Here is a 26,702-nt window from a genome sequence, read left to right on the forward strand (position 1 = left end):
GAGGAGCCTGGCAGGCTACAGTCAATGGGGTCGCAAAGAGTCAGAAGAAACTGCAGCTAAAACAAGATGCAACAAGAGAGATGAATCTCACTACACTGAGTGAAATAAACCTTACGTAAAAGTACCTACGTATACGACTCCACTTCTTTGAAGTTCTGGAAGAAGCAAAGCTAATAAACAGTGAAACAAGGTGGTTGCCTCCAAGGGATAGAGGTGGGAGCCAATTGGGAAATGGGATGAGGAAACTCTCTGAGGCGATGGCTATGTACATTTTGTGGGGAGTCTCACCCACACATTTGTCAGGATGCACCTAATGACACACGTTCTTCTGCATTCCTTGTGCATTTCACTGTTTATTAATTTTACCTCCAAGAACCTCTAAACAAATACCAAGCATTAGAGTCAACATGCATACTCAAGTATTAAAGAACCTCTAAACAAATACCGAACATTAGAGTCAATATGCACACTCAAATATTAGGAGTAAATTATACCCATGTCTCCAATTCACTTTGAAATGCATCAAAAAAGAAGATGGACTGATAAATGGTTGTGTGAGTGCACATGTCATCAGTCATATCTGACTCTTTGCGACCCCGTGAACTGTGGCCAACCAGGGTCCTCATCCATGGGCTTCTCCAGGCAAGAATACTGGAGCAGGTTGCCATTTCCTCCTCTAGGAGATCCTCCCAACCCAAGGATCAAATCAGTGTCTCTTACATCTGCACTGGCAAACAGGCTCTTTACCACTAGCACCACCTGGGCTACAATAAATGGTTAGAGGGATATATAAGCATACTTGATAAATGATTAAGGGGATATATAAACAGACATGTCATAAAGCCAATATGACAAAAAGTTCATCGTAGGATCTAGGTGATAAGCATCATGGGTGCTCACTTTACAATTTACTCATCTTTTCTGTATGCATGAAAATGTTCACAATAAAATGGTGGTGGGGGGGATGAAGTTACTTTTTCTGACAAAAAGCAAATCTGAATGAAGTAATTGGTTTGATGATAAGAAGTCATTCATTAAATCAGATTTTACAGTTGACATTTTCCATAAGCAGAATAAGTTAAAATCTATAGACCCAAGGTTTTGACAAAACATAAAAGCATAATTAAAGCAAGTGATAAAACAAAAAGCATTTTAAGGGAATTCCCGAGCAGTCCGATGGTTAGGACGCCATGCTTTCACTGCTGAGGGCCTGGGTTCAATCTCTGGTTCGGGAATTAAGATTCTGCAAGCTGCACATTGCAGCCAAAAAAAAAAAAAATTTGTTTTAAAATAAACTGTATTTGTAAAGGTGTAGTTTAAATTTAACAATATTTTAATCTTCTCAATCCTTTAGGTAATCTGAGTTAAACACGGTCTCTAAGTGAAAAAAATAACAATAGTCATTTGAAATCTCCATTAAGCATTTTTGGTATACCTTCCCCAAACTGAGAAATTCAATGACCAATGTCTCAAGTAACAAATCCTTTCATAAGTTAGATGGTTTCCAATTCCTTCTTTCCAATAAATACGAAGGAATGAATGGAACTGTCGGCAAGTAAATGACTAAAAATGGATGACTGATTTTTTGCATATAAGTTAAGGAGTTCAAACAACTGAGTGACATTGCTTTAACAATGCCTTCATGTCCCATCTACTTATTTATGTGAACAAGTTTACTCAACAGGGAACAGATCTATAAAAACAGAAAATAGGAATGTATTTGGTGTTGAAATCCTGAGTCATTCTGGCAATAAGTGAGTCATCCAAAATTACATGAGTTATAAAAATGCCTCATTTATCTCATTAAGAAGCGTTTCCAATAAATAATTACTAAAGAAAATTTTTATCAAAAATTTTAACCTTTAGATTGTCTTAATCAATTGTTCTAGCAATCAATGGCCACAGCAATCCAAAACACTTATAGGCCTTTCAGTCACAGGAAATAATTTAAAATTTCAATTTATGTACAATTTCTGTTTCAGAGAAGTATAACATGTGATCAACAGAAGACTGAAATATAAAACATTTCATTAGTATAAAATTTTGTGGGAGAAGTAGACTAGAATTACAATAAAGGAGAAAAGGAATAATGAGAAATTCTCTACGATTAAAGAGCTAATTTACAGGTTTCTGAACATAATAAGTATAAAAATCTCTACAGATTTTGATTCCATTAGATACCTTTTTCCAATGAAAATAAAGATACAAAGTTAAACATGCAAGGTATACATTGTACTTTTTAAACTTTTTTATTTAAACATTTTAACCATTTTGAAGTATATTATTTAGAGGCGTTAAGTACATTCACATTTTTATGCACCTATTACCACTAACCACTGCCAGAACTTTTTCATATCAAAACAAAATTCTGTACCCATCAAACACTAACTCCCCATTAACCCTTCCCAAGTGTCTGGTAACTAACCATCTTCTGTCTCTAAACTCAACTATTCCAGGTACCTCCAAGAAATGGAGCCATGTAGTATTTGTCCTTTATGTCTGGTTTATTTCACTTAGCAGAATATCATCAGAGTTTATCCATATTGCAGCATGTTTCAAAATTTCCTTCCCTTTCAAGGCGGAATAATTTCCCACTGGATGTATATGCCACATTTTGTTTATCCATTCGTCTGTCCATGGACATCTGGGTTACTTCCTTCCACATCTGGCTACTGTGAACAGTGCTGCTATGAATATCAGTGTACAAACAAACATGTGTTTCCATCCTTGAGTTCACTTCTTTTACCTATATATACTTAGAAGTGGAACTGCTGGATCATATGGTAATTCTATGTTTATTAATTCTTTTTTTTTTAGGAACCACCATACTATTTACCATTATTTACAGCTATACCATTTTGCATTCTGCAAAAGCACAAGTGTTTCAATTTCTCTACATCCTTGCCAACACTTACTATTTTCTGGTTTGCCTTTTTTTTGAGGGGGTGCAGATAATGACCACTGGAGTGGGTGGTGAGAACTAGATCTCACTGAGGGACACATTGTTTTTTTAAACTTGGATATATACAAGCAAGTGTTCAAAGACTGCTGCTGCCTAGTCCATGACTCCCCAAAGATCGTGCTTTTAAAGCCTGCCACACCCCAGCTTTAACGGTTTTCTTCCTGTACCATCCAAGTGGTCCTAGCAGCAAACGCCACCTTTCCTGCTGCATCACTCACCACCGTGATGGTCCACAGGTGGGCATCTGAGCCAACCTGGGTTACAGTGACCCCTCCACGTGACTGCAGAGGCCACTCCTCGTATGGGCACAGCTCGAGACAACCTGAGACTCCGTCCCTAAGGGTTTTCTAACTGGGTACTGGAGAGAGAATTTCCTGACCTCATGATGCCAGAGGATGTGAATGGAGCCCCTTCCTCAGGTAACACAGACGGTGTTATGTGCAGAGGGTGAAAATGAAACCCACTCTGAGAGAGAGGCAGCAAAGAAACAGAGTCGTGACAAAACGTCTTCCTATTCTGTGAGCTTCCTATCAACAGCCTCCCAACACATCCCACTTTCTGCTAAAGTTAATTCTAATTAGGTGTCTGATCATTTGCAAATTAAGACTGTTCTGTGTAATTCAAGCCCCTCAACAAGGACTGACCAAACAAGTAATTGCTACAGGCAGGTTGAGAATCTCTGGAGGAAAGTCCCTGGTGGCCTGTCAGCAGGAAAAGAGCTGGAAGACCACCACAGGTTAAATCTTTCCTTCTTTCTTTTTAAACTAGTGAGCAAAGAAGGCTCAGACAAGGCCAAAGTGCCAAAGCTGTTAAGTGGCAGAGGTGGGATCATAACTCAGGGACCAACCTACCCTCCTGCCTCATCCCTACTCTGGGTACTTTCTCAGACCCAGGTCTACACTCACACATGCCCCAGCTCAGATTTGCTTTATCGGTAAATTATTTATTTTCTGAAAACAAATAATTTTGAGCAACTTCAATAGCATTGGTCTCTTCAAGCTGATTCAGACAAATATGCCAGCCACAGTGGAAACCTAAGTACTTGTACCTTTTTTTTTTCCACATGCTATATACTTTTTCTGTGTCATGCTTTCTCTAGCCATCTTTCAAGACTGGGCACTCCTACTATCATTAAATTATTAATGGATTCCATTCTCACCAGTTAGATCCCCATGGAGCTTTGCCCTAAACCCATCCCATCCTACCAGGAGTTCAACTCTTAACACTAGCTCCTCCCTATTCTTATTATCGTTGCCCCAATCGCCTACTTATTCAGTAAAATGTCAATTTCACACTTTGGTGTTTCCAAGATTCCACTGCCATGTACATAACATAGTTTTTGAAGTTGACAATTTAATTTCTTCCTGGTGGAGAACAAGAAAGAAGACTGATGACTGAAGTCTAGCCCCACCTACTTTATGGCTTCTGGTAGGGAGCTTCTGAAGCAGAATGTTTTCCAGACCCCAGTCCAGAGTCCTGGAATACAACATGCTGTCCAGGCGGTATCCCCCACACTAGTTTTATGTTACACTAAAACCAGTATAACCTAATCAGGCTTCCCTGGTGGCTCAGATGGTAAAGAATTTGCCTGAAGTGGAGGAGACACAGGAGCCGCAGGTTCGATCCCCTGGGTCGGGAAGATCCTCTGGAGAAGGAAACGGCAACCCACTCCAGTATTCTTGCCTGGAGAATTCCATGGACAGAGGAGCCTGGTGGGCTATAGCCCTTGCGGATGCAAGGAGTTGGACACGACTGAGTGACTAACATCTAAACACAGTGAAATGTTACTTTCCCTGATGCTATGCTGGTTCAAATTTGGGATTTGTAGAAGTTCCTTGAACATTACATCATATTGGAGACCTCTTACAGGGCCAAACAATAATAATGTTGGTCAGTTGCTCAATTGTGTCTGACTTTTGTGACCCCATGAACTGCAGCACATCAGACTTCCCTGTCATCCACTATCTCCTGGAGTTTGCTCAAACTCATATCCATTGAGTTGGTGATGCCATCCAACCATTTCATCCTCTGTTGTCCCCTTCTCCTCCTGCCTTCGATCTTTTCCAGCATCAGGGTCTTTTCCAAATGAGTCAGTTCTTCGCATAAGGTGGCCAAGGTATTAGAGCTTCAGCTTTAGCATCAGTCCCTTCCTTCCAATGAACATTCAGGGTTGATTTCCTTTAGGATTGACTGGTTTGATCTCCTTGCAGTCCAAGGGACTCTCAAGAGTGGCCAAAGCATGGGAGAATCAGCTTCCAGAGAATACAAAAGCTAGTGATTTAAAAAGGACTGTGTGGGACTTCCCTCGTGGTCCAGTGGTTAAGACTCCACACTTTCAACAGAGGGCATGGGTTCGATCCCTGGTCAGAGAAGTAAGATTGCACATGCCCTGTGCTGTGCTTAGTCACCTCTGACTCTTTGTGACCCCATGGACTGCAACCCGCCAGACTCCTCTGTCCATGGGGATTCTCCAGGCAAGACTACTGAGTGGGTTGCCATGCCCTCCTTCAGGAATCTTTCCAACCCAGGTCTCCCAAATTGCAGGTGGATTCTTTACCATCTGCCAAAAAAAAAAAAAAAAAAAGGGAAGAAGAATTGGTTGTTTCAAGTAAGAGAGCAAACTAGTACATTTCTGAAGGGCAACCTAACATGCGCACTTAAATGCTTTAAAAACAGCTATTTGATGAAAAAATTTTGCTTTTAGAGATTCATCCTTTGTCCAAATAATCACAGATACAGGCAAATGTACTTCTACTAGTCTTTAAAGTAGACACCTATTTAAGTAAACTATCTCTAACAATTTGAAATTCTTAACTTTTTGTACTATGAACTATTTGGCAATGTGCTGAAGCCTATGAACAGATACCTTCTAAGTATGACGTAACGTACGTAAAGCAGTGATAATTTCATACTGATGAATGTAAACACTTCAAGCCATGTGCAGTGACTGTAAAGGAATCAGACAGGAAACGTCTGATCATCCTACTGATAGTTATTATTGCCAAAGAATTAGATCCTGCTAGTATTACTGTGACTTTGCACCCACATTTAGGAGGAAATGCTACATTTCAGTTAAACACTGGTGACAATAAATATCTAAGTTTTTATCTGCCCAAGATATCTGACTCCCTAAATTCTATCCATGAACCCAGGTTAAGAATCCCACAATGCATCAATCTACAAAGTAAAACGCTATGTAACCCCGAAAAAGAAAGTTAATGACACAGAAAGATAAAAGGAAGAGAAAGAGGCAAATTACTATACAGCACGTTCAGAAAGCTTTCTCTTTAATATGTTATAAAAATATTAGAGAGAGGTACTAAAATAGTAATAGTAGTTATAACTGGGTAGTGGGATTACATATGATTTTTTTCCTTCTAATATATGATATATTCAAAAATTTTACAGTGAACATACTATTATAGCCAGAAAAAAGTATAAGTTATTAAGAAGGGTACGGTAATTCAAACTTAATATCCCAGAAATCAATTTGAAAAATTAAAAATTTCTATACAGAAGTCTATATTGAGACTTTAATGTTAGAAGTTCAGTGACAATATAAATTAGGATTAAAATCCTATTCAACTAGAATAAACCACAGAATATTAAAAACAGAAGACTTTGGAGTCAACTTAGTCTAAGCCCCTTATTTCACGGTAGAAACACCCTATCTAGAACTGATTCCAGAAGCCTCAATCCTTGACCGCTATACTTTCCCTCTTCCCCTTAACTGTACTCATTTCTTCTTCAGTCAAAAAGATGAAAAGAAATCTACATTCAGAAACTGGAAAGCACACACTAAAACGGGATTGATTCTACCTGTGATCAAGACATAACCAAGCCTTAGGCTTTTTGTGGCAGAACCCTGATATTCCAGCAGATGGGGATGGTACTACAAAGAACAAGCCTTTCAGAAGTTAAACACTACACTCCCTACTTAATGAGGAAAAGCAGAGTCTGCAAAGTCTCGAGAACAATCACACAAGATGCATCTTTCCATGGCCTGAGTTTTAAGCTTGGCCCCCCCCCCACTCTCCACTGCAGCGCTTCCACCTTCGCACTTCTCAAGTCCAAGTGCTGCTCTGCCCACTGTGCCTGGAAGCGGCTGAGAACGCTAAAGGGCATCGGGTCGGCAGCGCTGACACAGTGAGGGTCGGACCCAGAGACGCTGGCAGCATCCAGCTCTGCTTGTTCTCCGCTCCTCTTGCCTTATAGCAGGCCCTGAAGACAGAAGTGAGCCCAGGACTGCCCCAGGCGCAGCGGCAACCACCTCCCCCAGATGCTCCACTAGCAACCCTCCAGAGGCCCAACTCCAGCAGCTGGAGGGGCCTGGCTTTCTGGAGTGCCTCGTGGGCCCCAACTGTTCACCTGCACCAGGGCTTCAGGAAGTTGGCTGGTCAAACTACCCTGGTCTTTCAGCATCCCGTTCCTTTCTCTGCTGTGTAACGAGAAGGTTCTATAACAAATCCCTTAGTTCGTAATACTCATTGTGGTTCTGCCTTCTGAGCATCAGGACACTGAATGGAATGTCATTCCCACAGGAAACCTGGCAGCCGCCGATCTCTCTTAGAGAGCCAAGGGCGGGAGCATGCCTGGGCTGCAGAGTCGCAAGGCGGAGATGGGGAGGCTGCTCGCTGTCCTGCCAGCCTCATACACGTTCCTTTGGAGTGGTCAGCGTCAACTCAGAAGCCACTGAGCCCTTCAGAAGTAGCTGTGACAAGTGGGGAATGAATTCTAAACTTTAATTCATTGAAATTTAAGTTAAAAATCTGGCAGTTCTAGTCTGTTACCAGAAAACTTTTCAGTATGATTCAGTACAAGTTAAAGGCGTGAATCTATATTTTCAACATTATGACACCTAAATCATACCAACTACTTCTGATGAAAATTTACAGTTTAAATCAAGATGAGCTGTGAGTATAACATATAATGCATATCATGAGAATAAGCCACATATCATTTCACAAAAAACATGTGTCCAATCACTATGCTGTACACCTAATAGAACGTTATATCAATTATCTCAATTTTTAAAATTTCTGCATTTTGAAGACACAGTATAAAAAATCAAAAATCAAAACATCTCAATAATTTTCTATATAGAACACATGTTGATATTTTACATTGAATAATATATATATTAACTCAAGTATAGTTGATGTATAATCTTATATAAGCTACAGGTGTGGCACATGGGTACATGCTCAGTCGTGTCCAACTCTTGGTGACCCCACAGACTGTAGCCCACCAGGCTCCTCTGTGTATGGGATTCTCCAAGCAAGATTTACTGGAGTGGGTTGCCGCTTCCTTCTCCACGGGGTCTTCCCGACCCAGGGATCAAACCTGTGCACTGGCAGGTGGATTCTTTATCACTATTAAGGGTGTATGACACAGTAATTCACAATTTTTAAAGGTTATGCTCCATTTATAATTGTTATAAAATATGGTTACATTCCCTGCGTTGTACAATATATCCTTGTAATTTATCTTATGCATTACAGCTTGTATGTCTTAACTCCCTGTCTTATCTCCCCCCACACACACTGGCAACCACCAGTTTGCTCATTTGTTCTCTGCATCTGTGAACGTGTTTGTTTTTTTTAAATTAGCAGCCTAAATGTCCATCAAGAGATGAATGGATAAACTTGTGATGTGTATGCACACACACACACACACACACACACACACACAGGAATACTACTCAGCCATAAAAAAGAATTAAAATTTTGCCATTTGCAACAACTGGAGGGCATTATGTCAAGTGAAATAAGTCAGAGAGAGACAAATACTGTATGATATCACTTGCATGTGAAATCTAAAAAATAAAACCAATGAATATATTATTAAATTTTTAAAAATACCATATGGAGAACGCAGTAAACCCATTTTACAGGTACTGATTCCAAGGCTCAAAAGAAGTAAAGCAATGTGAGCAAGGTGAAGCTAACACTCAGTGTGGACATACATATTATGTTTTTAAAAAAGACAACACACAAATAGTGTAAAAAGTAAGATCACTTTCATGTTCCTACAACACATCTCCATCCTCAATTCTAGTCTCTGAATTAACAGTTTATATTCCTCTCGTAACATTTCCTATGCATTTTTGAATACCTTTTATCAACACTGATACTATCCAACTTTAAGTTCTGCCAAAATAACGGGTTAAAAAATGTATTTAGGGAACCCTCTTACACTGTTGGTGGGAATGCAAACTAGTACAGCCACTATGGAGAACAGTGCGGAGATTCCTTAAAAAACTGGAAATAGAACTGCCATACGACCCAGCAATCCCTCTGCTGGGCATACACACTGAGGAAACCAGAATTGAAAGAGACACATGTATCCCAATGTTCATCACAGCACTGTTTATAATAGCAAGGACATGGAAGCAACCTAGATGTTCATCAGCAGACGAATCGATAAGAAAGCTGCAGTACATATACACAATGGCGCATTAAAAAGAATGCATCTGAATCAGTTCTAATGAGGTGGATGAAACTGGAGCCTATTATACAGAGTGAAGTAAGCCAGGGGAGGGAGGTGGGAGCGGGGTTCAGGATGGGGAACACGTGTACACCCGTGGCAGACTCATGTCAATGTATGACAAAACCACTACATTATTGTAAAAAAATAAATAAAAGCAACTCAAAACGGGGGAAAAAATGTATTCATCTATTAAAGGAGACTCTAGTCTCCTAGCTAGTCAGGCACTAGCTACGCAACAGGAATACAGTAAGTAAGGAAAAAGCTACAGCTCCTGCCTGTAAGGACTTACAATCTAGTGGTAAAGACAATCTATATAATCACGGAAGTGATAAACTATCATGTGAGCCAAGTGCAAGGAAGGAAAGAGACATGATGATATGAAAGTATTAACGTTGTCCCCTGCTTATTTAACTTATACGCAGAGTACGTCATAAGAAACGCTGGACTGGAAGAAACACAAGCTGGAATCAAGATTGCCAGGAGAAATATCAGTAACCTCAGATATGCAGGTGACACCACCCTTATGGCAGAAAATGAAGAGGAACTAAAAAGCCTCTTGATGAAAGTGAAAGAGGAGAGTGAAAAAGCTGGCTTAAAGCTCAACATTCAGAAAACAAAGATCATGGCATCCGGTCCCATCACTTCATGGGAAATAGATGGGGAAACAGTGGAAACAGTGTCAGAATTTATTTTGGGGGGCTCCAAAATCACTGCAGATGGTGATTGCAGCCATGAAATTAAAAGACGCTTACTCCTTGGAAGGAAAGTTATGACCAACCTAGACAGTATATTCAAAAGCAGAGACATTACTTTGCCGACTAAGGTCCGTCTAGTCAAGGCTATGGTTTTTCCAGTGGTCATGTATGGATGTGAGAGTTGGACTGTGAAGAAGGCTGAGTGCCGAAGAGTTGATGCTTTTGAACTGTGGTGTTGGAGAAGACTCTTGAGAGTCCCTTGGACTGCAAGGAGATCCAACCAGTCCATTCTGAAGGAGATCAGCCCTGGGATTTCTTTGGAAGGAATGATGCTAAAGCTGAAGCTCCAGTACTTTGGCCACCTCATGAGAAGAGTTGACTCATTGGAAAAGACTCTGATGCTGGGAGGGATTGGGGGCAGGAGAAGAGGACGACGGAGGATGAGATGGCTGGATGGCATCACGGACTCGATGGGTGTGAGTCTGAGTGAACTCCTGGAGCTGGTGATGGACAGGGAGGCCTGGCGTGCTGTGTTTCATGGGGTCGCAGAGTCGGACACGACTGAGCGACTGAACTGGCCTAACAGGAATGTTGGTTAAGATTTCCTTAACTATGCTTTTCAAATATCTTGCTAATCTAATTTACAACATTTCATATTAGATAGTTGAGGCATTCCTTCCATCCCAAACTGAAGAAATAAAAATAGACAGTAGCTATCAATGTAATTTCCTCTGCCCTTTTTTGAGGATGAGTTCTTACCAGGTGGCCTTTCCTCTACTTTAGCAAGCTAGCATTATTGTGTTCTGTAAGGTTAAAAAGAAAATTCTAAAAATATTTTGACAACATTTTTCAAAGCACTCCAGAAGATTTAAAGCACTTTAAACTATAGCACTGTCCTAGAAGCCTTTAGTTTTAAATATTAATTCCCTTTTTAAAAGGGCACATTAAATAAATTTGACCTCTCCCTCTCTGGGTTTTGGTCAAAATGAAAAGTTCCTTAAGCTACATTTTGTCTAGGATAGCCAGATAGATAAGATGGTAAAAACCAAAACTCAACTGATCTGCATAGGAATAAACAGTACCACTTACAAGTTAGCTTGTACTTTTGTGTTTAAGGGGAAAGGAATTTAAGGATACAGTTAAAACTGATTTCACAGCTATTCTAAATTTGGATTCTCACTTGTATACACACCTTTGTACACAGGGATACAGGACTATACAGGGTATGGCTTTAAAATGATTTCTATTCCCAACCATCATTAACATTTCAGAGTTTAAGCTGCCTTTAAGGAGTATCTCCAGTCTAAACCCACTTGAAAGCATTTTCTCCCTGAATAGGGTAACAATGAATTAAAAACCGACACATCTTGTTTTAACTTAATAAAGGAAGGAATCACAACTGTCTTTAAGGTAGTTTGATTTTTCAGTGCCCAGTGTAGTTTCCAGCCCAGTAGGAAAAAGAAAGGTCTGGGGACTTTCCAGGCGGTCCTGTGGTTAACACTCCACGCTTCCAATGCGGGAGGCATGGGTTGGGATCCCTGCTTGGAGAATCCCCACAATCCGTGAGGCTCAGCCAAAAAGAAAAAGAAAAAAAAAAGGTCGGCAGGAAATTCAACAAGGAAAAACGAACTTACAGTGTTTGTTTTTAAAAAATTTGTATTCCACTTTAAAAGAAACAGAAATTAAAATAAGAATTCTAGTTACCAAACCAGAAAACTAAAGGTATGATAGTCAATGGTGCTCATTTGACAGTCATTTTGATAGTTTTCTTCTCTGCATATGTGGTGAGAGAAGCATTCACATCTGCTAGAGGGCTCATAAAAGGACAGCATATCCAAAAAATATCCAAAATGTTAAAAAATATTAACTGTTCAACTTAGTAATTTTATTGCTTAAAAAATCTCTAATTAATTATACTCATAAATACAGAGAAATATCTACCTATAAAGATGTTTGTCACAAAGGCAGATGGTGAAAAATTAATTCCTTCATAATGGAGTAGGAACTTAAACATTAAAATTCATACCTCAGCACATGATAAAATGAGAATGCAATAAGAGCTGGGAACAGAGAATAAAATATAGAAAGCACGATCATAACTGCATAAAAATATCCAGAAATACGTAGAAACAGACTAACAGTCATCTAAACAACTGAAACAGACTGTAGGGTGTATCTGTACTTGAATTCTCCAAACTGCCTACAGCAAAGGTAAATTACAAAATCAATTCAGAAAATGATTTTAAGAATTTAAAATCTGAGTATGACTCTCTGATAAAGTAAGTCACAATATAGTAAAGCAAAAACCAAAAAGAACCACAGAACATTTAGATAAAAATGAACTACCTTCTTTTAAGAAAACAATTTTGTGAAACTTTTAGTGGGACTTCCCTGGGGGTCCAGTAGTTAAGAAACCACCCTCCAATGCAGGGGAGACATGGTTCGATCCCTGGTCGGGGAACTAAGATCCCATATACCGCAGAGCTACTAAGCCTGCACACCCCAACTACAGAGTCTATGAATCCAGAGTCTGGGAACCCGGAGCCCATGGGGCACAACTAGAGAGTCCATGCACTGTAACAAAAGATCCTGTGTGCTGCTTTAAGACCCAACACAGCCAAACAGACACATTTTTAAAGAGTTATTAGTGGGATTCCCTGATGGTTAAGAATCTGCCTGTCAATGCAGGGGTCACGAGTTCAATCCCTGGAACATGAAGATCCCGTATGCTGTGGAGCAACTAAGCCCATGTGCCACAACTACTGAAGCCCTGGCTCCCTAGAGCCTGTGCTCCGTAACAAGAGAAGCCACTGCAACGAAAAGCCCGTGCATTCCAACTAAAGCAGCCCCCGCTCACTGCAGCTAGACAGCCCAAGCAGCAGCAGAGACTCAGCACAGCCAAAAACAAACAAGAAAGTAAATCTTCTTAAAAAAAGGCTATTAGTCACAGTATACACAACTTCATCTTCTTCTTTCTTACCTAAAGTGAGAATAATCTCCTTCCTCAAATTCCCCAGCCCAGAGGTGCCTTTCAAAGATTCTTTCATGCACACAAACATATGAATGAACATCTTTCTTCTTAATGTACACAAAGCATCAAATATATTATTTCACAGGTTTTTTCTTTCCAAATAATGTATTTTGGAGAGTTTCCCATATGTGCACATAGAGACTGTCTTTCTTCTTTGGTGACAGGCAGTTCATTCTATGAACATAATACTGATAATATATATAATTATTTCTCTATTGATGGATATTCAGGTTGGTCCTAGTAGCTGTTATTTCGTCTATAAATTATAAAAGGGCAATAAACATTCCTCCTCATTTATTTTGACTTTCTCAGGCAAACATACTTGATAAGTGCAGATACCTTATGATTCAATAGGTTTACATTTGATAAGGCACTTGCCAAAATTGCCCCAAAAAGTCAAACCAGTCTAAATTTTCAACTACATGAGCACTATCTCTCCATGGCTTTGGCAAACTTTACTTTTTATGAATCTGACAGGTAAAAAAATAATACCATTGTTCAAGCTTGTGATAAGATTCTGAAACTGAATGGCAAAGGTCTACCATACCTCCTTAATTTACTTTTATAAAATTCAGCATTCTTTCATTTATTTGTCCCCATTTTCCCTATAATTTCTAGCTCATGAAATGATTCACTAAGTATGCCAGAAAAAAGCTGATTCTCCCTCGCAATCAGCAAGTCTTGTTAAACTGACTTCTGAAATCCACACTGAATCTGTCCGCTTACCTTGTCTGGATTATCTCCAAACCAGTCCAAGCCCACACACACTTCCTGTGGCAGCCTCCTGACCCTTCTCAGCTTCACCACCTCCCACACCCTCCAAGTCCTGCCACTCCTTAAATGCACCAGAATCAGGACCATCCACCCACTCCAAGGCCTTGCTGTTCCCTCTGCTTGTACTGATTTTCTCCTGGTATCAGTCCAGTTTCTTTCTACATGGCTGGCTCATCACTCAGGTCTTTAGCTGAAACGTCATGTCCTTAGAGTCAGGCCTTCCCTCAGTAGTACATCGGGAAATAATTTATGCAACCACTAAGCCCCACCCCTAGTCATTCCTTATCATGTCCCCTTGTTTAGCTTCTTTCCCTATTACTTAGCATAAACCAAAATATTATGTCTCTTACTCCCGACCATACTTCTGCATTTAGGTATAGTTCACAGAACATCTTTACAGAAGCACAGATGTTCACAACTGTATTCATAGCACCTAGCGCAGTTTATCATATGTTGACTAAAAGAACTGTCTCTTCATGTGTGTCTCAACCATTTTACCAGGGTTGTTAGTCTCATTAATTCATAAGAATACTCTAAGAAAGCTAACGCTCTATTATGTAATGCAAGTATCTTTTCTCCTTGATCACATATTCACCAATTAAAAGCACACAATTCAAAGGTTTTTTGTACTTCCACAGAGTTGTGCAATGATCACAATAAAATTTAGAACATTCTACCACCCCACAAGGAAAACCCTTCATCAGTCACTCCCTTTCCCTCCTACCTCTCCCAGCCCTGAGCAACTCATTCATCTGTTTTTGTATTAGCCTACACTGGGCATCTCCTGTAAGTGGAATGAGAGAGAACATGTGGTTTTCCTTAACTAGTTTTTTTCACTTTCAGCACACTATCTATGGTTCATTCATGTTTTAGTATGAATCTGGTCTTCATTCCTTTTTACTGGCAACTGTTCCACCCTATGGATATACCACACTTTGTTACACCACTCATCAACTGACATCTGAATTGTTTCCATGTTTGGGGTATTGTGTGGATTCATGCTTTCATTACTCTCAGGAACAAACTTCTGGGTCATTCAGTAACTCTATGCTTAACCTCTGGCGTTAACTGCCACACTGTTTTTCAAAGCAGTTGTAATATTTCACATTAGCAATGCATGACTCCAAAGAAAGACAATGCTAAAGAATGTTCAAACTACCATACAATCGAGGGCAGGAAAAGAAGGTGGCAGTAGAGGATGAGATGGTTAGATGGCATAACCGACTCAATGGACAGGAGTTTGAGCAAACTCTGGGAGATAGTGAGGAACAGGGAAGCCTGGCATGTAGCAGTTCAAGGGGTTGCAAAGAGCTGGACACAACTTAGCCGCTGAACAACAATGTATGGGAGTTCTAGTTTAACAATTTTATTACCTGTCTTTTTTCCCCCTTTCTTATAGGCATCCTATTGGGTGTGAAAAAGCTCAACTGTTCACACACTAGACAATCTGAGCCAGAAAGGGTGACTGCAATGGTCAAGACACAAACACACTAAATCCATGAGTCCACAATGACACTGAAAAACAAACGATTGGTCAGCTTTGGAGAAGTCTGGAAAACCAGCGCAATATTTTGAAAGAAAATAGAGAAGGATAATTAAGCATTTATCTCCCTTTTCTCAGGGTCATCTTTTCAGGTTAACCAAATAGTTGATGAAAGTAAGCTTACTTTTGTAACAGCATGTCAGCTAATAAATGAATGCATGAGAATTAGAAAATTGCTATTTGGGAACCCCTAATAAATTAGTAATGATCAATAGCTGCCAAGATCAATTTACAGAAGTATGCAGTATCCATTATGGAATATTCTTCCATTCAGAGGGCAGGCTGGTGTAAACTTATACAGCATCTGCAAACACACTTTCGGGCAATCTCTAATACAAAAGCCCATTTTAAAATACAAATTATTATAATGAGAACCTATTGTACAGCACAGGGAACTCTACGCAGTACTCTGTGGTGACCTAAGTGGTAAGGAAACTCAAAAAAGAGGGGACCTATCATATGGATAGCTGATTTCCTCTGCTGTACAACAGAAAATAACACAACATTGTAAAGCAACTATACTCCAGAAAAAAAAATTTTTTAATTGAAAAAAAAATACAAATTACAAGCAGTATTGACCAAGTATTTTCAGAAAACCAACAGATTAAATGAAGCAGCAATCTTAAACCTATACTTGAAGAAATAAAGGATCATAAAGCCAAAAACAAGATTTTAAAATAATTATTGGGCGTCCTTTGTGGCTCAGCTGGTAAAGAATCCACCTGCAATGTGGGAGACCTGGGTTCGATCTCTGGATTGGGAAGATCCCCATGAGAAGAAAAAGGCTACCCACTCCAGTATTCTGGCCTGGAGAATTCCATGGACTGTCTAGTCCACGGAGTCACAAAGAGAGACATGGTTTTTCCAGTAGTCATGTATGGATGTGAGAGTTGGACCATAAAGAAAGCTGAGCACCAAAGAATTGATGCTTTTGAACTGTGGTGTTGGAGAAGACTCTTGAGAGTCCCTTGGACTGCAAGGAGATCCAACCAGTCCATCCTAAAGGAGATCAGTCCTGAATATTCATTGGAAGGACTGATGCTGAAACTGAAGCTTCAATACTTCAGCCACCTGATGGGAAGAATGGACTCACTGGAAAAGACTCTGATGCTGGCAAAGACTGAAGGCAGGAGAAGGGGAAAAGAGAGGATAAGATGGCTGGATGGTATCACTGACTTGATGGACATGAGTTTGAGTAACCTCCGGGAGTTGGTGATGGACAGGGAAGCTTAGCATGCTGCAGTCCACGGGGTCACAAAGAGTTGGACACGACTAAGCGACTGCACTGAACTCGAAGTCATTACTGTATTCCCAGAAAGATACTAGAAGGTCCACTGGAGACACTGAAAGGCAACATTTGATTATGCAATAAAGCCAGTACGTGGTCTGACTGGTAGGAAAGACAGAGCAAGAGAACTTAATAGTGAGGTGCAAAGACAAAGTAGTTTTCCCAGAATTATATTAAGCAGAAGGACAATGCAGGTAGAAATGTGAAAGAACACTGCAAACACTGTTCACTACCACTCAGGTGGATACTTTCTAGGCTCTTTACTTGTACTATCTCACTTCTCTTTACAGCAACTGTTCACAATAAGTACTAGTACCAGAGGACAATTAAAATAAGGGTTAATAATTTTTAAACCATTCAAATTTAATTTGCAGTAATGACTGGCAAGTTTACTCAGACTTACCTTCATCCTAAAAATAGAAAATCCTTTAATTAGTTAAAAAAAAAATCATTGTAGATCTTAGAATATAGTAGAAAACTACCAGTCTAATCCCGGAAAGAAAAAAAAAAAAGCCAAAATCCAGAAGAGAAAGCAAATTACCAGAGCACCAAAATCACTGATCCTCTGAAGGTATCTGCCCATTCAGCAAAGTTTGCTTTCGGTTCTGAGGCTTGAAGAGGCAAAGGGAGAGAAGTCAAGACCCAAAGCCTGTCCCAGCAGCAAGTCTATTAGGATACAGTATTTACTGAGCTGAGACCCGAGAGCAGCTTAGGTAAAAATGAACCAGAAGGAAGTCAAGGCCCAAAACCTCTCCCGAGATACTGGAAGCTTAAATGTCAAAGGTGGGCTGTGGCAGCAGATGAGGCACAGCTCTGCCAAAGGAGTAAGCTCGGGCATGGGGCCAAAATGTCCAAAATGAAAGGGAGACCCAAAATAAGAATGGCGGGGGGGAACCAAAGAGAGGGCGAGAGAGGGACAGAGTGAGAAGGCTGCATATGTGAAGAGAGAACAGCAAAACGAAACAGGAAATACACGAAGACATAACGGCTATAACCTGAGTGCCAAAGATGCCAATCCGTACATCTGAGAAGCCCAAGAACTCATAAGCAAGAAAACAAAGATATCCTATGTAAAGAGTGAGACAGCAGAGAAGACACAGGGAGAATTAAGACAAACAGAAGAGATGGAGATGAAAAGAGATTTCAGAAAGAAAAGAGCGATTTGTCAAGAAAATCCTGAAAACCTGAAGATAAGCATCTTATACAGACTGAATGAAAAACACCGAACAAGAGTTCTATAACCAGCAAAAATAGTCTAAAAAGGAAGACGAAATAAAGACATTTTCAGGGAAAATAAAGGAGAATTCATTACCGGTATATTCACACTGAAGAAAACGCAAAAGATGTCCCTCAGCCAGAAGGAGAATAAACCCACATGAAAGCACAGAAAATCAGAAAAATAAGCATGATGAAAGAACAATATATATGAGCAAGACGAAGTAAATAATGATTATGTAAAATAACTCCTTATGGAATTTAAAAATACGTATACAGTTAAAATGCCTAGTAGCAACAGCACAGAAGCTGTGGCGATAAGGTAACTGGAGTTCTATGAGGTCCTCCCATTTTCCAGAGGCGATGAAAGTACTAAATTTGTGAGATACTAATAAGTCAAAGATATGTGATGTAATCCCTAGGGTAGCCAAAAAAGAACAGTAAAACAATATTTAATCACAGGAAGGATAAGTTTGAATAAAAAACACTTGATTAATGCAAAAGAAAGCCACACAGAGGAAAAAAAAAAAAAAAAGAAAGCCACAAAGAATATGAAGTACAAAGAGAAGACCCGATATAGGTGATAATTTTAAGCATAAAGTATACTAATAGTTCGGGCTTCCCTGGTGGCTCAGAAGGTAAAGAATCCATCTGCAATGCAGGAGACCTGGGTTCAATCCCTGGGTTGGGAAAATCCCTTGGAGGAGGGCATGGCAACCCACTCCAGTATTCTTGCCTGAAGAACGCCCAAGGACAGAGGAACCTGGTGGGCTACAGTCCACGGGGTTGCAAAGAGTCAGACACAACTGAGTGACTAAGCACAGCACGTATAACAGTTCAACTACACATTAAAAAAACACCAAACTGCAATTAAGACACCTTTCAGAAGAATGAGTTAAAAATAAAAATCTCAACTGTACTGCTGCTTACCAAAGTCAGGTCTTAAAAATATACAAGGTTACTGACAAGTTGAAAAATGTGAGAAAAGATATGCCATGCCAGAACTAATCAAAGAAAGCTTGTGCAACTGAACAGATATCAAACAAAACAATGCTAAGGCAAAACCATGAGAGATAGAAGAGGACATTTCACAAGTATAAAGGGGACAATCCCAGAGGAACAATTCTAAAACTTAACAGTCTACAAAAATCTATAATGGGAAAAAAAATCAACAAACCTAAAACAAGAAGACAGTCAAGACTACAATAAAAGCTAGCAATTTAAACACATTTCTCTTGGCAACTGAAAGAATAAGATGACCAAAAATAAGGATCTATAAGATTAAACATCTGGCCCAACATAAAACACAGCACCGTGTCAAATGAGGTCAACACACTTTCTCTACAACTGTACATACAGCCTCTAACAAAGGGCCTAAAGAAAGTCTCAACAAATTCTGAAGACCAGAATCACACGGAAGACTTTCTATCAACGTAGTAGAATTAAGCTAAAACCCCATCATAAAAAGACAACAGTAAGGGACTTCCTTGGTGATCCAGTGGCTAAGACTTCGCTCCCAATGCAGAAGGCCTGGGTTTGATTCCTGGTCAGAGAACTAGATACCGCTAGCTGCAACTAAGAGTCTGCATGCCGAAACTGAAGAACCTACAGCTGCAAAGACTAAAGATCCCACAGCCACAACTAAGACCCAGTGCAGCTAAATGAATATTTTAACAATAATTTTTAAAATAAGCATACAACAAAGTTCCAAATGTTCTGATGTTAAACCACACATTTCTGTAGGGGTTAACAAGATATTCAATAGAATTTGCAAATTATTTTTACCTGAATGAGAATTAGAAGACATCACAAGTCATAGAATGCACTTAAACCCATGTGCAGAAGGAAACGTACAGCCTGTGATGCTAGTATTTCAAAGATCAAAAATCAATGATCAGGATGATGCCAGTGAAATGGCAGAGCAAGGACCTTTTGAAAATTCTTTCCTCCATAAAAGCAGTGGCAATGTAACAGGGAAGAACAAAACCTGACTCCATGCTGGATCTGTTTCTTCCACTTTAACCTTTGCTTCCTTTTGTTATTGATACTCTCATCACTGAAAGGATGCTGTCTGTAGCTGTAAGCATACATAATGGCCTGCCTCAGGGAACCCTGCCCTCCACCTGATATTAAACTAAAGTGCCTTTGTTCAGCTCACAGGGAGACACCCTGGCCTTGCCCACCTGTGAGTGCCTGCAGGAAGAAGAAATGAACACATTCCCTTCCAGAAGTTGGCTAAATTAGGCGATACTTTGCAAGACTCATGGCCTTTTTACCTTACTTCCTCCTTCCCTTCTCTGTTCCAAAGAAGAAACTGGCATCCAGACTTTAAGTCCAGTATCTTCGCAGACACCCAGCTTTCCAAATACAGTTGTTATCCCTTGCCTCAACACCTCAACTCCTGATTCCTGGCCTGTTTTGTGGCAAGAAGTCTGAGCTTGGATCTGGTGATAAGAAAATCAGAAGAAATTGTCAGATGAACTTTTTCATAACACTGAAAATTAAACAAAGGTCTGCAGGGATCGAAAACATGATTTAAATCACAACTACAAAAGATCTGAAGCCCAGTAAAAACAGCACACTTTGTGGCCTTTTAATTTGGACTATTCCCATTTCCTTCTCCCTAGCTCTCCAGCAGGCTTGAAAACCAAGAGATCACTGTCACAGGGAAGATTATTAATAGCATCCCGGAAGCCACCAGAAGGGGCAGAACAGGACTGGAGCTCAAATCCCATTCCCAGAGGTTGTCATTACTTGTTTTTTCCGGTAGTTCTGTGTAAGTTTCCATTTTTCTAGGTTGTCTTTGGAGCTCACCAAGAATAAGAAAGCTTTCTCTAGGTCAAGTTTGTCAAACAATCAAAGGCAACTGTTAATCTGGTACCTCAGGCAGTAAGTAACAGTTCAGGCAAACGGACTACCAAAAAAGTTTACTGGGAAAAGCAGGGCAATAAGATACCCACAGGGGACTCGAAATAGCTCAGCATGCTCCTGTGAAATCTGGAAGGCCCTAAGCTCTCAGTTCGATTAATTTTGAGGCTCTGCACCAGCAGGGAAGTGAAGGCTACTGTGGAGTCAATAAGCTGTCAGGCTCAGTGAAGAAGGCACTCTGGGCCCCTTGGCAAAGACCAAGGGACTGACCAGTTCTAGGCATGTAAGATTTCTGTCCAGTCATTAGCTGACCACTAAGATAACCAAAAAGATTTCAGTGGACACATGAAGAAAAAAATAACCTTCACAGAATTAGCTGAGAAAAAGTCACTGAGTAACAGGAAAGAGAATGGCGAACTCTGAGCACAGGTAATCTGATTTTCAGACTTGGCATTTAAATAATTTAGTGTCCCCCTTTCAATCCAAAATTTATAAAATATGCAAAGAAAATGTTTTTTTCTCATTCACAGGGGGAAAATAAAAGATGACTTAGATTAGCCATTTCAAGCATTAGACCAAGACTTCAAGCAGCTATAATATTTTAACTATTTTTAAGTCGTTACTGAATTTGTTATAACACTGCTTCTGGTTTACTTTTTTTTTTTTGGCCACAAGGCATGTGATATCTTAGCTCCCCAATCAAGGATTGAACTTGCACTCTGTGCGTTGGAAGGTGAAGTCCTCATCACTGGACCACCAGGGAAGTCCCTATGTTAACTATGTTTGAAGAGCTAAAGGAGAAAATGGCAGAAAAACTGTGATATAAGAACAATGTCTCACCTGTGAAAGGAAAACCGATATGGAGTTTGTACTGCTACAGAAGCTGTCTACAACAGTGCTGGAGGCCACCGAGGAGGCGACTTACACATGCCTCAGCCCGAATGGAACCTGACCTTCTGACCATATTTTCTTAACACAGGCATCCAGAACATCTGCCCATGTTTCAACTCTGGATACTTACCAAACCCTCTAGACAGCCTATCCCTTAGAAGCTAGTGCTTCCTTTCTTGTGTCAGGCCAATCTCCATTTTCGCTAGACGATTCTGACAACCTTGCAGCCCTATGGCTTCTGCCACTGTCGTCCCAACTGCTTCTCTTCTTTGGAACACTCTTTCAGTTTTACCTAAACCTGGGTCTCCTAAATTGCAATTACTAAGACTCCAAGTAAACTCTTATTTTTTCTTCTGTTTTTCTTGGCAGACATGCCAAACAAAAAACCACTAAAGAAACAAATTATTTTATATATATATATATATATATATATATACACTCACACACATATATGTGTATATATATACAAAGAACCAATTAGGAATTGTGGTACTGACAGGTACAACAACTGAAATGAAAAATTCCCTACAGAGTCTCAGGACTTAACAGGCAGAGGAAAGAATCAGCGAATCTGGAGATAAGTCCACTGAGATTATCCAGTCTGAGGAAGAGAAAGAAAAAGGAATGAAGAAACGTGAGCAGTCTCAGATACCTCTGGGATAACAATCTAGAAGTCCCAAAAAGAGAGGACAGAAAAAGGGGGAAGAAGAATACGTGAAGAAAAATGACAAAAAATATCCCAAATTCGATGAAAACCAATTGATACATCCAAGAAATTAAATGAACAAGTAGGATGAACTCACAGAGAACCTAACCCTAAGACAAAGAGAATCCTGAAATGTGTAAGAGAAAACCAACTCATCATATAGCCTCCATAAGATTAACATCTGATTTCTCATAAGAAATCATGGAGGCCAAGAGACAGTAAGACAACATATTCACAGTGTTAAAACAACAAACTCAACCAAGAATTCTATGGCCAACAAAACAGTATTTTGAAAATAAAGATATCCCTAAATATAACCAGAAAGAGTTTGTTACTGGTAAACTTGCCGCTACATAAATACTACAAGGCAGCCAGTCCTTCAGATTAAAATGAAAAGACAACCGAGACAGTTACTTTAACCCACACAAAGTAACAAAGACATCACAAAAGGCAACTACATAGGTAAATGCTAAAGACACCATAAAAGTATTTTTGTTTAAAATTTTCTCTTATTAAAAGATAACTGAATAAAACAGTAATTTTAAATCTGTGTTGATGGGCATACAATGCATGTGATGTAACCTGTATAACATCAGCACAGAAGAGGGAGGGAATGCAGCAATACTGGAACAGAGCTTTTACATACAATGCAGGGGTTAATCTTCACATACCTTCTATTCAGCCCTCCTCCACACTGCCAGAATTCAACCAACACTGAAAAATATGTGCATATGAATGGACCCATGCAGTTTAAACCCATGTTCAGGGTCAGCTGTACTACTGAAATTAAATTATTGTTAATCTGAACTAGACTGTCATGAATCCAACTGCTAGTTGTAACCTCTAAGGCAGCCATTAAGAAAATAACTCAGACAAATACCATAAAAGGGCTTTCCTGGTGGTCCAGTGGTTAATAATCTGCGTTGCAATGCCAAGGACACCAGTTCAACCCCTGGTCCAGGAAGATCCCAAAGCCACTGGGCAACGATGCCTGTGCACCACAACTACTGGGCCTGTGCTCTGGAGTCCATCAGTCGCAACTACTGAAGCCCAGGCACCATGGAGCCCATGCTTCCCAACATGAGAGGCCGCCACAGTAAGAAGCCCGTACACTGCAACTGGAGGGTGGCCCCGGCCCTCTACAACTAGAGAAAGCCCACCTGCAGCAACAGAGTGTGGCCTAAACGAAAATACTATAAAGGACAAGGAAATCAAAATGATACACTAGGAGGTATCTACTTAAAGCAGTTACTGAGGAACAGAGAAAGAAAAAAACAAGATACCTGGGAAACAGCGGAATGGTGAGATGCACACCCTGCTGCTGCTGTTCAGTCGCTAAGCTGTGTCTGACTCTTTCGCAGCCCCGTGGACTCAGCCCGCCAGGTTCCTCTGTCCATGGAATTTTCCAGGCCAGAATACTAGCGTGGGTTTCCCTTTCGTTCTCCAGGGCATCTTCCTGACTCAGGAATCAAACCCATGTCTCCTGCTTGACAGGTGGATTCTTTACCACTGAACCACCAGGGAAGCCCTAGATGTATATCCTACTTCACCATTAATTACATTAAATGTGAGTAGGCTAAACTGTCCAGCTGAAAGATTTTTCTTAATGGATTTTAGAAAACCATGATCCAAATATATGCTGTGGAAACACTTTAGGTTCAAAGAAACAAACAGGTTAAAAGTAAAAAGATGGAAATACATACATACATACATACATACATATATATATCCTGCAAAGAGTAACTAAAAGAAATGTGGAGTGGTTACACTAATATCAGAGAAAATAAACCAAGAGACAAAAATTATTATTAGAGACAAATAAGGACATTTTATAATGATAAAAGGGTCAATCCATCAAAATATAGCAGTTATAAACACAAATGAACCTAAAAGCAGAACACTAAAATATATGAAGTAAAAACTGACGATTGATAGGATAAATAGGTGTTTCACAGTAATAGCTGGAAACATCAATACCACAATTTCAACAGTGAAAAGGACAAGGAGACAGAAGATCAGCAGGAAAAAGAAGAGGTGAGCACTACGCACCAGCTAGAACCAAAGCCATCTCGAGCACGCTCCACCCAGTAACAGCAGAAATCACAGCTTTCTCAAGTGGATACTGAACATTCTCCAATGTAACTGCATAAAACAACAACAAATTTGAAAGGCCTCAAATCACACAAAGAATATTCTGTGAACACAATAGAATCAGAAATCTATAAAAGAAAAAAATGGAAAATTCATGAATATATGGAAATTAAACATAGACAGTAGCTCAAAGAAGAAATCACATGGAAAAAAAATTTATTCATTAAGTCATACAGTGAAAGCAATACTTGGAAAGTTATAGTCGTAAGTGCCTATACTAAAAAAGACCTTTAATGAGTTACCTAACATTATGCCTTATGGAACTGGAAAAACAGCCAGGAAACAAAACCAAAAAGCAAGCGAAGAGACAAAGTAACAAAAGTTAAAGCAGAAATAAAGACTAGAAAAACTATAAAGAAAAGTCAAGAACCAAAAGTTAGTTCCTTGAAACACTTGCAAAATTGACCAACCTTAAGCTAGACTGATCATGGGGGGGGGGAGCGGGGCGGGGGGAAGGATCAAGGACTCAAATTACTAAAATCAGTAATGAAAAGTGGCAACATTACTACCAACCTTAAAAGAAATAAAAAGGGATTACAGAAACTACAAGAGGTCACTATCTCTTGTATAACCGTATGTCAAATTAGAAAACCTATGTGAAACAAATTTTAACAAAGGCACAAATTACTGAAACTGATATAAAAAGATATAGGCAATTTGAATATATCTACAATAAGCAAACACCCTGAACAATAATCAAAAAACTTCCCACAAAGAAAAGTCTAGGGCCAAATGGCCTTACTGGTGAATTCTTCAAGGCTTAAAAAGAAATTACAATTCTTCATAATTACAATTACAATTCTTCAAGTTATAATTCTTTATCTTCCCACCCAAAAAAAGGGAAAAGAATACTTAACAACTCAGTCATGAGGTCAGTATGCCCCGATAACCAAAAGTAGACAAAGACATCACAAGAAAATCAGACCTATTTCATTATGGATAGGACACATGAATATAAACACATAAATCCTTCACAAAATGCTAGCAAAACAAACGTGGTAGCACGTAAAGAGGACTGCACATCATGACCCAATCAGACTTTTCCCAAAACACAAGGCTGATTCAACACTTGATAACTGAGCAGTGAAATACACCATACTAGGAGAAGGAAAAGGCAACCCACCCCATGTTCTTGCCTGGAGAATCCCAGGGACAGCGGAGCCTGGTGGGCTACTGTCTATGGGGTCGCACAGAGTCGGACACGACTGAAGCGACTTAGCAGCAGCAGCGGCAGGACAAAAAGTACTTAATCATCTCAATAGACCCATAAAAAATATTTGACAAAATAAAACACCCTTTCCTGATTTAGAAAATTCCATAAACTAAGGACAGAAAGGAACAACCTCAACCTGATACAGGGCTTCTACAAAAACCCATATCTAAGCTTATACTTAATGGTCAAAGACTGAAAACTTTCCCCATATGACTGGAGTAAGACAAGAATGCCTAATTCTTATAATTTTTATTCAAAATTGCACTGAAGGTTCTAGGGAGAGCAACTGGGCAGCAATCTAAATAAGACATTTAGATTGAAAAGGAAAAAATAAAACTATTTGCAGAAGACATGATCTTAGATAAAGAAAGTCCAAAAAGGAATCCACAAAAAAGCAGTTAGAGCTAACACTCATTCAGTTTAGCAAAGTAGCAGGTATTAATACAACATCAATACACAAAAATAGTTCTATTCCTATACACTAGCAATGAATAATCTGAAAATAAAATTAAGAAAAAATTTCATTTACAACAGCATTAAAAAAAAAACTTACAAATAAAGTACAGAGACATACATAGAAAACTATGAAGCACTGTTGAAAAGAAATTAAAGATATCTCATGCTCACTGGTTAAAAGACTTACTATTAAAATAGCACTAGTTTCCAAATCAATCTACAGATCAAAGTCTCAGATGCTTGATCTGCAGAAATTAACAACCTGGTCTTAAAATTCATATGCAAATGTAAGTGACCATGAATACCTCAAGCCACCTCGGTGTTGGAAGACTTATATTTCCCAATTTCAAAATGTACTACCAAGCTACAGTAATCAAGACTGTGTGGTACTGGCTTTATCAATGGGACAGAACTGCAAGT

The 26,702-nt window shown here is 39.5% G+C and overlaps 1 protein-coding gene across 3 annotated transcripts in view; it reads right to left on the reverse strand.

Annotated features, from left to right (window-relative positions):
* CPEB1 (cytoplasmic polyadenylation element binding protein 1) overlaps positions 1 to 26,702 on the reverse strand; it is a 109,893-nt gene that overhangs the window by 32,865 nt on the left and 50,326 nt on the right. The gene's annotated exons all lie outside the window — the stretch shown is intronic.

The sequence above is a fragment of the Capra hircus genome, chromosome 21, assembly GCF_001704415.2.
Source record: "Capra hircus breed San Clemente chromosome 21, ASM170441v1, whole genome shotgun sequence".
Lineage (NCBI taxonomy): Eukaryota > Metazoa > Chordata > Mammalia > Artiodactyla > Bovidae > Capra > Capra hircus.